Source organism: Phascolarctos cinereus, unplaced genomic scaffold (genome assembly GCF_003287225.1).
Source record: "Phascolarctos cinereus isolate Bilbo 61053 unplaced genomic scaffold, phaCin_HiC Scaffold_1;HRSCAF=81, whole genome shotgun sequence".
In the NCBI taxonomy this organism is placed as follows: Eukaryota; Metazoa; Chordata; class Mammalia; order Diprotodontia; family Phascolarctidae; genus Phascolarctos; species Phascolarctos cinereus.
In genome coordinates this window covers 18,326,487-18,339,773 of record NW_027555514.1, presented here as the reverse complement: position 1 = coordinate 18,339,773, position 13,287 = coordinate 18,326,487, and the positions used below count along the sequence as shown (strand labels likewise).

The 13,287-nt window shown below is 46.5% G+C and overlaps 1 protein-coding gene and 1 long non-coding RNA gene across 4 annotated transcripts in view; one reads left to right on the top strand and one right to left on the bottom strand.

The window, feature by feature from the left end:
* Positions 1-489, bottom strand: part of TAX1BP1 (Tax1 binding protein 1) — a 79,290-nt gene extending 78,801 nt beyond the window's left edge. The window contains exon 1 of one of the 3 annotated variants that reach the window (XM_020993361.2): positions 261-489. The gene's annotated coding sequence lies outside the window, so the exon portion shown is untranslated. The remainder of the gene's footprint in view (positions 1-260) is intronic. The other 2 variants (XM_020993359.2, XM_020993360.2) reach the window with 2 other exon arrangements.
* A 59-nt stretch (positions 490-548) lies between these two features.
* LOC144456289 (uncharacterized) lies at positions 549-4,391 on the top strand. Its single transcript, XR_013485275.1, has 2 exons — positions 549-825; positions 1,948-4,391. It is a non-coding gene; the product is annotated as an uncharacterized LOC144456289 (long non-coding RNA).
* Positions 4,392-13,287: the final 8,896 nt, after the last annotated feature.

The window sequence follows — 13,287 nt, the reverse complement described above, 5'->3', positions numbered from 1 at the left end:
CTCCTGCCTCCAGGGCCCGAGTGGGTCAACCGACCAACACTCTTTGGGCACCTACAGTATACGCGATGGGGCTACAGAGGTTCGCGGGGAGCGCAGGCCCCCCCCAGCCCTCTCCTCTTCCAGGGAAACTCCGAGGCAGAGAGCGCCCGCCCCTCCCCCGCACCCCGGCTCTCGCCCCGACCGCCCCCGGGAGCCCCTTTCCCCTGCGGGCACGTCACAATCCCGGCCCGGCCTCCCGCCCGCCAGCCCCGGCTCCTTACCCAAGCAAGGCAGGGCCGGCGAGGCCCCAGCAAAGGCTGGGCAGCGTCAACAAGGCCCGCCGCCCAGAGTCGCCATCGGCCGCCAGGCGCCTTCGGCCACACACCGGCTGAAGGGCCGTCTCTGAGGGGCGGAGGGACGGACGGACGTACGGACCTACGGACCGAGGAGGAAGAGGTGGAGGAGGAGGAGCGGGGAAGGGAGGGACGGAGGGAGGGGCGAGCGAGCCGCGGCTGCGCGTCACTTCCGTCCTTCCGGGAGGCTGGCTTCCGCCGAGCGCGTGCGGCACCGGGCAGGAAGGGGCGGGGCCGGGGGGGGGGCGGGACGCCCTGCCGGCGCAGGTGCAATGGCCCCGGGCTTGAACTGTCACTCGGCCTCGGCCTGGGTCTGGAGTCCCGCCCCCTGCTCCTTCCCATCGCGAGACTTGGCCTGGAGCTCGGAAGACCAGAGGGCTCCGTCACTGCCAGTGTTCGAATCCCTCGTAGGACACTCAGGGAGAGGGAAAGCTCCCTGAGGGCAGGCAGGGCCGCTGCGCTTGTATCCCCAGTGCAGGCTCACTGCGTGAAGGTGGGTTTGCAGAGCACTTCCCAAATATTACCTAACGATATCCTCACGGCAACCCTGGGAGATGGGCGCTATTATCACGCCAATTTTACAGATGAGGAAATTGAGGCAGGCAGGTTCAGGGCCTCACCAGGCTCACACTGCCAGCAGGCTTCGAGGCAGGATTTGAACTCGGGTTTCCCTGACTCTTAAAGCCCAGGTCTTCCTGAAACAAGCCTCAGCTTGTGGATGAATTGATCGGATTACTCTTCCTGGAAGTGTGGAAGGGACCATCCCCTCCCCTTGTGTATATGATGTCCAGGGATCTACAGACACAGACGGCCCTGTGGACCTCCCCCAGCCGAGGGTCAACCCCGAAGTCTTTGCATCCCCTGGGGCCCAGCGCGGAGCCTGGGACAGAAGAAAGATGCTTAACAAATGCGTGTTGATTTATTAATGTGGAGCCAGAGGGACCTGGGTTCTAATCTTGCCTCAACTCACATTACTGACCTGTATGACCTTGGGCAAATCACGTGATTGCTCTGCTTTCTTCATTTGTCATATATTCCTTTGTGATGGACGGCCCTTAACGAGCCTCGGGCCCCAGATCCAGGATTCTGTGACCTGTGGGCAGCTCCTTCCATCTGTCTACGTGATGCAGTATCAAATTCCATTCGTATATAAAGCTGACATTATTACCCTTTGCTTTCCTGCACAGTAAATTTACTGTCTTCCTGCTTCTGGTAGACACGTGTGTGATGTGCACACTCACAAATTTATACATGTGTGACAGGCTGTGATGTGGGTAAAACCGGCTTAGTGCTTACATACATACACATATACGTACTAGGTACTATATACAGTAACTAACCTTCCTAAGCATTTTTCTGATTTTTTTTATCCCCATCTTGTGATCTTGACCTTTTAGAGAGTGAAACCAACTGTTGCCTGAAGGGACTTTAGAAGGAAGGACTGGTAACTTCAGCCCCTGGTTGGTTGGTTGGTTGGTTGGTTTTTTTCTGGGAGTTTTTCTTGCTTTGCATTTCTAAGCCCGGTAAAGAGTTTATGCCAATTAGCTTTCATTCTTAACTAAATGAAATCCAGGGGCTTAGTCAGCCTCACATATGTTAATGTGTTCCATTTTAGTGATAGTGACTTTACCAAGCATCTGTCCCCCGGAAAGGTACATCAGAAGATCAGTCAGCAAGATAAACTGAGTGTACAGCAGCCCAACACGAGATGCTGTGAGGAATAAAAAATACAGCTCCGGGAGCATCCGGGAGATGAAGTCTGTGCATACAATGTTAACTACCAACAAAAAGGTACCACGAGAGCTGACTTGTGTATAAAGCTTTATGTTCTCCATCTCATTCGCTCCTCATGATGGCCCTGTGAAGTACTTACTGCAGATATTATCTAGTACTCCCATTCTGCAGATGAGAAAACTGAACTGCCCGTGACCGCACAGCCACAAGTAGCGGAAATAAATTTGAGCTTCTGAGTCCAAACTGCCCACTCTACCATACTGCCTTTTAATACGGTAAGGAGGCACACTGCAGCACAGGTGGTAAAGGGGGGCTTGATGGAAGAGTATTTAATTAAACCAGTCCTCGCCGGTTGAATTCGATTGCCTGAGTAGACGGTCAGTGAAACAGCCTGGCTCTCCTCTGCTCGACAGTGCTGGGAGATGCAGAAATACCAGATATGGTTCCTGCCCTGACCTCTGGTTAGGAGATGAGACTGACACACACAGAACAATTATTACCAAACAGCCCAGCCTACAGCGGAGCTTAAGGCTTTGCAGCTGTGCCGTGGGAGAAGAGAGAAGAGATTAGTGAAGGCTGCTGTCCTGACTTCATGGGAGATTGGGCGCCGAAACAGGTCGTGAAGATTAAGTAGGATTTCAATGGCCAGAGAGCAGTGCAGAGGGAATTCTAGACCAGAGAATCGACAGGAAGGAAAGCCTTGCTTACACTCTTCAAAATGGGAATGAGCTTGGCATATTCTTGAAGCGTTGAGAAGAATAACCAGAAGAGGACAAGAAGTGCAAGTTAGGGATCAATATGAAATAAGGTCAGATAAGGGCATTCAAATTCATTCAGAGTCCAGTCAGCGCTGACCTTCTGAGAGGGAGGAGATTGTGGTAGTGAAAGATAAGTTGTTGGTTTTTTTGAAAGATGAGTTTTAAGGTGGCTCCGTGAGTAGAGCTCTGGCCTTGGAGTCGAGGACCTGAGTTCAGATCCAGCCTCAGACACTTAACACTTACTAGCTGTGTGACCCTGGGCAAGTCACTTAACCCCAATTGCCTCACCAAAAACGCAAAAAAAAAAAGTGTTGAAAAAAGAAAGTTAGGCCTAGCTTATGGAAAGCCTTGAATATCCGACTAAGGCGGTATACAGAGCCAATGAGGTTTTTTGAACAGGGGAGTGGCATGAAGAAAGATTGAATAACAGGGGGAAACTGGAGGCAGAGAAATGAAATGTCTTGTCTTTGCAGCTCCTGTGGCTGGCACGAGGTCAGTGCTTCCTGAATGCTTACTGATTCAGTGAAATTGGAGGCTGTGGACCACATTTATGCCAATGACCCAAGTCAATGGAAGACTCTTCAGGATGTAGAGAGTGGATAGCCAAGAAGACCTTGGGTCAAAGATGGCGTATCTAGGAAAATGAGGATGGCAAATATAGGGCGGGTCAGAAAGGGGAGATAGATGGGGTGGGGAGGAGCAACAGAAAGTTTGTCTTGTGGCGTGCTGAGGATGTCCAGTCCATTAAGTTAGTCCATCAGTGTATTTACCTTGAGCAGGTGCTGGAAATGGGCAATGATGAGTGGAGATCAGAACCGAATAGAGGGCTGAGTGCTTGCGTTTTAGAAGTCGTATAGGACTTTCAGGGATCACAGAGTCCCTCAATGCCATCTTTTAACACCTGTATACTTCTAGGAATATTATATGGCAAAAACCAGAGGACATCTTCAAAGAATTGAAATGGTACATGGTCTAGGAGGCAATGGAAGGATGTTTGATAGATGTCAGGAGGCTTTAGCCTATCCCGGGATGCAGCAAATAGGGCAAAAGGTATCCTCACACAGGCCCAGAAGAGGACTCGTCTGGGGAGAGGAGTAAAAAGGTAACAGACGCGCAGGCTCAGGGTTGCACCAGAATCCAGGAAATATCCAAAGACCCAAAGCAAGGACCCCAACATGTAGATTGTGGCAAGACTTAGAGGGGACAAGTTCAGAAAACACACAAAAAGGGAAGACACAGGCTGCCGTCCCCGCTGGCCCAGGGGACCCACCCTGTTGACATCACAGATCCATCAGGGTATTAAAGAAGCTTTTCAGTAACTTTAGAGATGGTGGTATGGAATAATAGAAGGCCCAGTGGTGTTAGGGAAAGGACTGGGTTCAAATCTCAGTTAGGCTCTTCTATGGTGGTGTGACTGTGGGCAAGTCATTAACCTCTCTGAGCCTCAATTTCATCATGTATAAAGTGGAGATAACAAAATCTTTCTACCTACCTCAAGAGATTGTGAGGATCAAAGGAAATAGTCTGACTTGAATTAAAATTACACCGAGCACATGTGAATCTTAAAGCACTGTATAATGTCTGTTATTTTTTATTTCCAGAATGCCTAAATGTTGTAATTGGAGCCATAGTCTCTACCCATTAGCTGAGAGCAAGATTGAGCACATTGAGCAAACTCCTAAAATGCAGAGGGACAGGGTCCCATTACATAATATGTAGGGAAAAAGGCCCCAGAGTCTGAATCAAGGAAGGTTTGATTCCAAACAAGTCCCACTGATGTTACTTACTGAGTCCTGTCACCTAACTACTCACCCCTCAGCTCTCTTGTCCAGAAAATGGGCATAAATCACACTTAGACTATAAACCCAACCGAGCTGTTGTTAAGGAATAAATCAGATAAGGAGAGAGAGAGAGAGAGAGAGAGAGAATCTTCTTATAGCCAAAAGGCTACACAAATATAAATGTAAGCTATTCTCTTTGCTATATAGCAAAGCTGCTTTTTTTCTTCTTCTTCTAAATTTAAGGTTTGAATTAAATTCCAATAGAAACGGAATGTGATTAACCAACTTTTCATGGTGTACTAAATATAGCACCCCTTTATTTATACAATTTCCAAATATATACTAATGGTTCTAGTTTAATTGGTTTATTAAAAGTTTCTTTAAATTTTTGTAAGCAAATTAAGTTGCAGCCCAGATCAATTACTAAGGCTATGTCTATTCTAAGTAAAGCAAAAATTGGCGGTTAATTTAGTCCAACAACAATACAGGTCAAAAATAAACCTCCCCTTGCCTGATTTAGCATACAGCGGTTTCCTTATTTACATTGATCAAATTAACTGGCTTAGTGCCAGATCTTTATTTCACTTTCCACTGCAGAATCACCATCTTCATTTTTGTTCTCCAAGAATTCTTGTGGAAAAAGTAACCAGGTTTCATTCTAGAGTGTGATGGAGCAACGGCTTTCATTAAGGGTCTCTTATGTACAAAGAATCACTGCCCTCAATGAGTTTACAGACTAAGGACGACACGGTTTGCACGTGTTTAAGTAGATTTGAAGAGATACAAGGTAGTTGTTGGAGGTCCTTTTGTGGGGGGGAGTTTAGAGAGGGGAAGGCCCTAGCAGCTGAAGGCATCAGGGAGGCCTTCTTGGAGAAAATGGCCCTTTCCATGAACCTTGAAGACAGTGGTAAGGAAGTGGAGTGCAGGACTGTGGGACAGTAGTCTCAGCTTCCAGAAAAAATAGTACAGACCTGTCTTTGGAACAGAGTAGACATCCCACATTGCTAACATTCTCTGGAAAGGAAAAAGTCTTTCTGCACACTTTGGATTTTCTGTTCTGACACTTAATTAGAACTGATGAAGAAGCCCATTTAAAGGTTGCCAGAGCTGCCCATACTCCTAAAACTGTCTGAGTGAGATTGATGAAATTTGTAACTTTGTTCACATGGGAGTAGGTGAGAGCAGACATGTTAATTCTGCTTGTATATATGAGAATTTTTTTGTCTGTGGCAGAAAGAAAGAGTGGTCCTAAGGTGTGAGACTTGGCAGCTTCACAGACTACAATGGGCATAAGAAACATGTTTCTGAAAGCACACATTGGAATGGCTGTTATTTCACAGTGGGATCCCTGTATTGTCAAGGGGCAAAGGAATGTTCCAATACAAATAAAATTTGAGCTTTCACTGGGGCCCTTCTCTCTAGTGTACTATAAATACACTCGTTCTGGGAGACCCATGACTGAGGGAGTGTTTCACTTCTCATGTAGGGGACTCAGTTTATCTCTTGACACCCAGGATGGAGGGAAAAGTAAAGGCCAACAGCTACAAACATGCTACACTCCCAACAGGAGAGACCAAAGAATGGTTTGGAGAGCAGATGTGCTGTGTGAATGCATAGCTCTATTTAATAGGCCCTGATCTCTGCCACCACACACACACACACACACACACACACACACACACACACACACACACCCCTTTTAACACAGCCTGGATCCACACCAAAAGGTTAACCGTGGTGGAGATGAATAGGATAGACAGACTCAGTCCCATTCTCTCTCCTGAGCTCCATTCCCACACCAGCAACCGCCTACTGGACATCTCCAATTGGATATCACATAGGCCTCTTGAAATCAGTGTGGACGATGTGTACAAAACAGAGCTTACTACCTTCCTCCCCCATTCCCATCCTTTCCCTTCCAGACATTCCTCTGTCTGTTGAAGGCATCACCATCCCATCATCCCAAGTGCACTACCTTGGCATCCCTCTCACCCATCCTCATCACACCCAGTCAGTTGCCAAGCCTGGTCTATTCTTTATCCACAGCGTATCTCAAAGCTGTCCTCTTCTCTCCATTCATCGAGCTGTCGGGCCCTCATGGCCTCTTGTCTAGACTTCTGCCAAAACAACTAATCAGACTCCAAGTTTTCCAGTTGCCTCCCTCTCCAATCTGTTCTCCACACAGCTGCCAAAGGAAAATGCTTTGCCTGCTAAAGAGCTTTCAGAGCTTTTGCCTCACACCCAGAAAATCAGCAAAAGCAAGAAAAAATGGATCCAGTTGACATTGGAGGGTTGTAGGAGGCATGCACTAACTCACTTTGGTAACTGTGAATTGGTCCATGGGACTTATTCTGTCAGATGAAAACAATGTGTTGGCTGGTTTTACCAAACTATTTTTTTTGTTCATTTTTTTATCTTTGTGGCAAGAGGAGGTTTCCTGGTAAGAGAGAACAGGAAAGAAATGCTTCCCAGTGATTTCCTTTTGCCTCTAAGCTAAACACAAATTCTTCAGGCTGCCATATAAGGCCCTGCATCACCTGATTGCAGCGTACCTTTCCAGAATATTTCATATTACTTACCTTCACACACTCAGAGATCCAGTCAAATTGGATACAAGCTGTTTCTCCAAACTCAGCAGCAGATCCCCCACCTCCCAATCTCAGCCCAGGCTGACACCAGTAGTGGAACTTGTAAACTACTCCCCTCTGCCGTTTATACTCCCTAACTTCCCTCAAGCTCGGCTCCTTTCTTTATCCCTTCATTTGTTCGCTTTCCTTCAATCCTGAAATCACACAGTAAACAATCTATTTATGTGGTGCCTGGAGGTGCTGGAGAATGTAAATTCCTTAAGGGCAGAGACTTTTAAATTTTATCTCTGAATCCCCTGCAGCCCAGCATTGTGCCTTGCAGGTATGTAATAGGCGTTTAAGAGAAGCTTTTAGGGGGAGGAAGGGGGAGAAAAATTTTAAACTTTTTTTTAATTTAAAGCATATGGAAGGGATTGTTGATAAATCAAAATAAATTAATTTTTTTTTAAAAGAAGCTTTTAGGTTGCGAGAAGGGTGTTGTTATTCAGAAGTCTCAGTTGTGTCAGACTCTTCATTTGGGTTGGGTTTTGTTTTGGGTTGTGTTTTTTGTTTGTGTTTTTGGCAGAGATATCAGAGTGGTTTTGCCATTTTCTTCTCCAGCTCATTTGACAGATAAGGAAACTGAGACAGAGTGAAATGACTTGCCCAGGGTCGCACAACTACTAAGACCAGATGTGAACTCAGGAAGATGTTTTCCTGACTCCAGGCCCAGCACTCTGTCCACTGCACCACCTAGTATGGAAATGCTAAGGAAGATGGCTTTACAGGAAGAAAGGCAGTCAACTGTACCTGAGGACAGTTCTCTACCCTCCCAGAATCTCTAGAACTGGAGTGCTTTGGGACTGGAGATGCAGGGGGAGACCCAGCCTGGCGTCCTCATTGCTTAACAGTGACTCTAAGATTTGCTGCCCAGCTGTTGGCCAACTATACAAGTGTGGTCCCTAGTGGCCAACTCCTTCTGTATTCACAGAGGTTGCTGTTTGTCCTTCGTCCACAAAGAGGACCATGATGTCAGGGAGGTGGTGCCATGACACGCAAGTAAATTGGATTTAAGTGAGGCAGGGCTGTGCAAAGTCACCAGCCTCAATTTCTCCTCCAAAGCGTCTGGGTCCAGTGGCCAGATGCGGATCAGAATAACTGGAGATGGCCCAGGATGCAGTGGGGGATCTTGGCCCTTTCAAGCTTTTCCTTTCTTCCTTTCTTTCCTTCTTTCCTTCCTTCCATCTTTCTTTTCTCCTTCCTTTCCTTTCTTTCCCTTCTCTTCTTTCTTCTCTCTCTATGTAGGGTACCATACCCTTACCTGCCAGTCCTCTGCCCAAAGGGAATGTAAATTTTAATCTCTGAAACTTTTTGTGGTTTATTTTTTTCTCTTAAAGACCAGCCTTAACCCCAAATCACTCTGGTCCCAGACCCAGCCCTTCTTGGTCACTGTTTGGGCTCAGATTGGCTCAGAATGAAAATAAATATAACAATTGTTTCTATTTTGGCCAGAAACCCTGAGGGTCCTCCCCTCTCAGATCTTTTTTTTTTTTTAAAGAGGCCATTCTTTGCCTCATTTTTTATTAAGCCTTAATGGCCGTGCCTCAGTCAGACTGAGACCTGTTAAAGTTAGAAAAGGCCCCAGGCCATCTCCAGTGGTCCTGATCTCTGTCTTGCCACTGGACCCAGATGGCTCCCAAGGAGAGAGTGAGGCTGGTGACTTTGCATGCCCTCCCTCACTTAAATCCAATTCACTTGCCTGTCATGGCGTCATGGCGTGGTCCTCTTCCAGCACAGAAGGACAATCCAACAGCAGCCCGGCCTGAGTGTCAGTAGCAAGGCAAATTCATTTGCCTCATCCTTGGGAGAGATTGGGGCAGCTAGATGACTCAGTGGATAGAACCTGGAATCAGGAAGACCTGAGTTCAAATGTGACCTCAGACACTTGCTAGCTGTGTGATCCTGGACAAGTCACCTAACTCTGGTTGCCTCAGTTTCCTCATCTGTAAAATGAGCTGGAGAAGGAGATGGCAAACCGCTCCAGTACCTCTGCCAAGAAAATCTCAAATGAGGTTACAAAAGGTCAGACATGACCAAACCACAAGGGAGAGATCACTAATAATTGGGGGAGATGCTGTGGAAGGAGTCTCTGCACTGAACCTTGAAGGGAGCTGGTCGTTAATCAGAACCTCATAAAACTGTTCCTTTGCTCCCATACTCTTCCCCCCTCCCCTCTGGTGATTCTCTCCCCAATATATGCTATAGCTTTTGTGTATATGGTTGTTTATGTGTTTCCTCCCCCATGAGACAGGGGGCTCTTCGAGGGCAGGGACTGTCTTTGGCCTTTCTTTGTAATGCTTAGCACAGGGCCTAGCACACATTTGGTGTTTAATAAATGCAGACTAATTCATAAAATCCTTTTCGTGGTTATAGATTTGCACTGATCTAGTCACACTCCCTTGTTGGTACCTCTTGTGAGTCGATGGCCCACGTGTGGAGAATGCTGACCAGGTCTAAGGTTGAAGTCTGGTGACATGGGAGCTAACAGAGATTCCACACTGGGGCTGTGATCTTGGCCTTGGCCTCACTGCTTATGCAGAGGACATGTGCTGCTACTAATTTATCCTTTGGCATCTTCCCTTCTGCTTAATATACTTCCTCCTGACTCCCTATGCCCTCCATCCTGCCACTGTGCCCTTTGCCATGATTCTGTTATGCTTAGGCTAATTGGACACCACTGTTATGCCAAAGGTCACTAGAGATGGCCATTGTGAAAATATCGACTCTGGAACGTTAGAAAGGCCAAGACTACTGAGACCCCTGTGTCATCCAAGATTGCCTCTGAGAAAACCTATTGCAGAAATCCTTGAATACAATGAGTATTTGCAAGTAACAAATGCAACTTCTAATTTATTTCAGAGACTTTAATGTCATGCTTTCCCATTCCAAAAACAATCGCTCAGGAAAGACCATGAGTATGTAAATGCATGGGGGGGGGGGAGCTAGACCAGTTATTTCAAAGGAGTAGGAAACACTCTGCCCATTAATTCACCCCACAGGTGTATGTAAATGACAATCAGTCAGTAACCTAGGGTCTGAAAGCTTCTACTCATGAATCAGGGGCAGAACTTGAACCCAGGTCTTCCTAACTTTAAGGCCAGCCCTCTATATGTTATACCTGCTGTTTCTCATAAAGGAGAAGCACTTAGGGGTAAAAAGTGACTTGGCCCCGGTCAGACAGCCAGTATCAGAAGTGGGATTTGAAACCAGATTCTGTCCTGATTCCCACACTGCCATTGGTGTGTGTGTGTGTGTGTGTGTGTGTGTGTGTGTGTGTGTGTGTGTGTGTGTGTGTGTGTGTTCTGGACTTTGTGATTTCATTAGTATGGGGAACTGCCCGGGGAGGACACTCCTTCACCGGTACAGACCAGCAGCTGATCTGTGATTTAGTCTGAGAGAGGTTCCAGGGGCTCTCAGCCCCCACAGCCAGGACCTGTCTAGTCTCCTGGGTTCATCCTCACTGCCTTTTCTTAAACCTGTAAGTAGGTCAAATTCAGCATAAAATGGGGATAATTAAGAGAGACAGTTTGTGAGCTAAGGAGATAGGGATCTTCAGGGCCTCACCATCTCACAACAATCTCATCACACAGAGAACTTACAGTACCAGCAGATAAAAAGAACTCCAGGCTTGCAATCAGACCTGAACTGGACAGGAAGACAGGGCAAGGAATCCCAGCCCTACCATCTTGTACCTGTGTTACCTTGGACAGGTCACTAGAGATAATGATACCTGCTGTGTCTCACTGGTTTATGTCAAGAAAGTATTTGTGCAAATGAGTCATTATTGTTAGAGGGAAAATCTAGGCTGTGCAGAAATTCCTTTTGAAGGGTATCAGTATACTAGGGAAAAGAGAGGGGAGACCTGGGTTCAGATCCTACCTGCTTTGAGGGAAATGCTTCATATACTTTAAAATGCTATGAAAATGTGAGTTGTTATTACCGCTAGGAAGATCAGATGAAATAATGTAAGTAACGCATGTTGGCTATCGCCATCATCATTATTACTATTAACCTTCAACCCTGTCGATTGCTATCGATGTGTTTGCGCTATGAATAGGTGTTAAACAAATGCTCCTTCATTGCCTGTCAACTAGAAGGATAAAGGGGACCTATCCCACAACTAGTAGTAGTGGTGGTGCTGCTACTACTAGTAACAGTAGTACTGCTACTACTAGTAATAATATTACTACTACCAGAGACTTGCTGAGATACAGAGACAAAAACTGAAACTGACCCTTCCCTCAGAAGGTTCACATTTTAGCTGAGGAAGATCCAGCCGGACAAGGATGATGATCCAGCCAAGGAGGCGGAAGGGGAGCTGTGCGTCAGACAGGTGATAGAAGAAAGGTCAATGTCAAAGAAGCCAGAAAGAGCGGTGAGGTAGCCCAGGGTCAGAAGCTTCAGAAAGATCAATTCAGATGAGACTCATAGCCAACGTTTACATCACATTGCAAGGTCTGCCCAGTGCCATGCTTGTGTTACCACATTGGATCCTATAATAACCTTGTAGGCTAGGCGCTATTGTTTTCTCCATTTTACAAATGTGGGAACTGAGGCTGAGAAAGTTAAGTGACTTACCCAGGGTCACACAGCTTATATATGAGGCAGGATTTGCATTCAGTTCTTCGTGACTCCAGGTTTCATTCTCTGTTCACAATGCCTCTTAACTGTCTTTAGCAATTTGCAAGATCACTGGTAGCCTTGGAGAGAGAAGCTTCAGGGGAATAGGAGGTTAGAGCTAAATTAGAAGGGGTTGAGGACTAGGAGGGCAGTGAGTGTAGACAACTTTTTCTAGGAATTTGACTACAAAGCAGAGAAAGCGTCTAGAAGGACAATAACCCAATGGAATAGCAGTGGTGAATAAAGGAGTTTTCAAAGCATGAGGGAGACCTGGCCATCTTTCTAGGCATCAAAGAAGAGCCAACCGTTAAAATATTCAAAATGAGAAAGTATGTGATTTAGAGGACAGTGGAGGAGAAGGGAAGTGCACAGGTAAGAGCCGCACTGTGCGTGTGGCTGCTGGGGTTGGCAGCGGGATCACAGCAGCAGAGGAGCTGGAAATAAAGGATCCCGGCAGCAGATTTCAGACCCCAGGGGGCCAGTGACCAAGCACAAAACCTGGAGTCTTAGCACCTTAAAATGAGGTGAACAATCGTGAAACACAGATTCTAGTAAGAGAAATCCCTGCACCAGAGGCAGATTCTCTGGGAATAATTCGGGGTCCCAGGAAGCTAAGGCACTGAGTAGGCCTCCAGCCGGAGGACAGACCTTACTCTTCAATCGATGATTTTATTTGGTGTCATCAGTGGGAGCCCTTTCTCCACTCATCACTTTTTTTTTACATTTAATTTTTATTTCCACCACTATTTTTAAATTTTCATTTTCATTTTATTTTTTTCTCAGTTACACATAAACAAAAATTTTTTGACATTTGTTTTTTTCATTTTTAATTCTAAATTCTCTCCCTTCCCTCCCCACTCCTTGAAAAGGCAAGCAAGTTGATTACATTCTCCACCTACCATTTACCAGACCTTCTTGGAGGAAGGCTGAAAGCCAAACACCCCGCAGCCAGCCCTTCAAACTTAGCTAATCTTGTCCTCAAACAAATCCACTAGTAGAGCTGTACTTGAAGCCTGGCCAGAGCAGTAGGAGCAGGCAGGACTCATGCTGCCCTAGCTGGGAGAACCCAGAGTGACAGCAACCCTGTGATGAAACACTGGAGAAGAACTTTAGCCTAAATGTTTACATTGTGTTATCAGAGGGAGGGAGGATGAGGACTGGCTATAGGGAACTCCCAGGGGAGGGAACTCCTTCCACCAGTGCAGGTATGCATGGGTTTTATAATCTTAGGGAGTTGCTTGGGAGACTGAGAGGGTCACAGGCCCAGCAGACATCACAGGCAGGGTCTGCCTTCAGGAGTTCAAGGCTGTAAGGCTGGCTCTCTCTCCACTAGAGCAGGCCATCTTTGACTTCCTTTTCTTTCTTCCTTTTTTTTTTTTAATCTTCTACCCTTTTGACAATCTAGTGAAACCTATAGCCTCCTCAGAATGTTTGT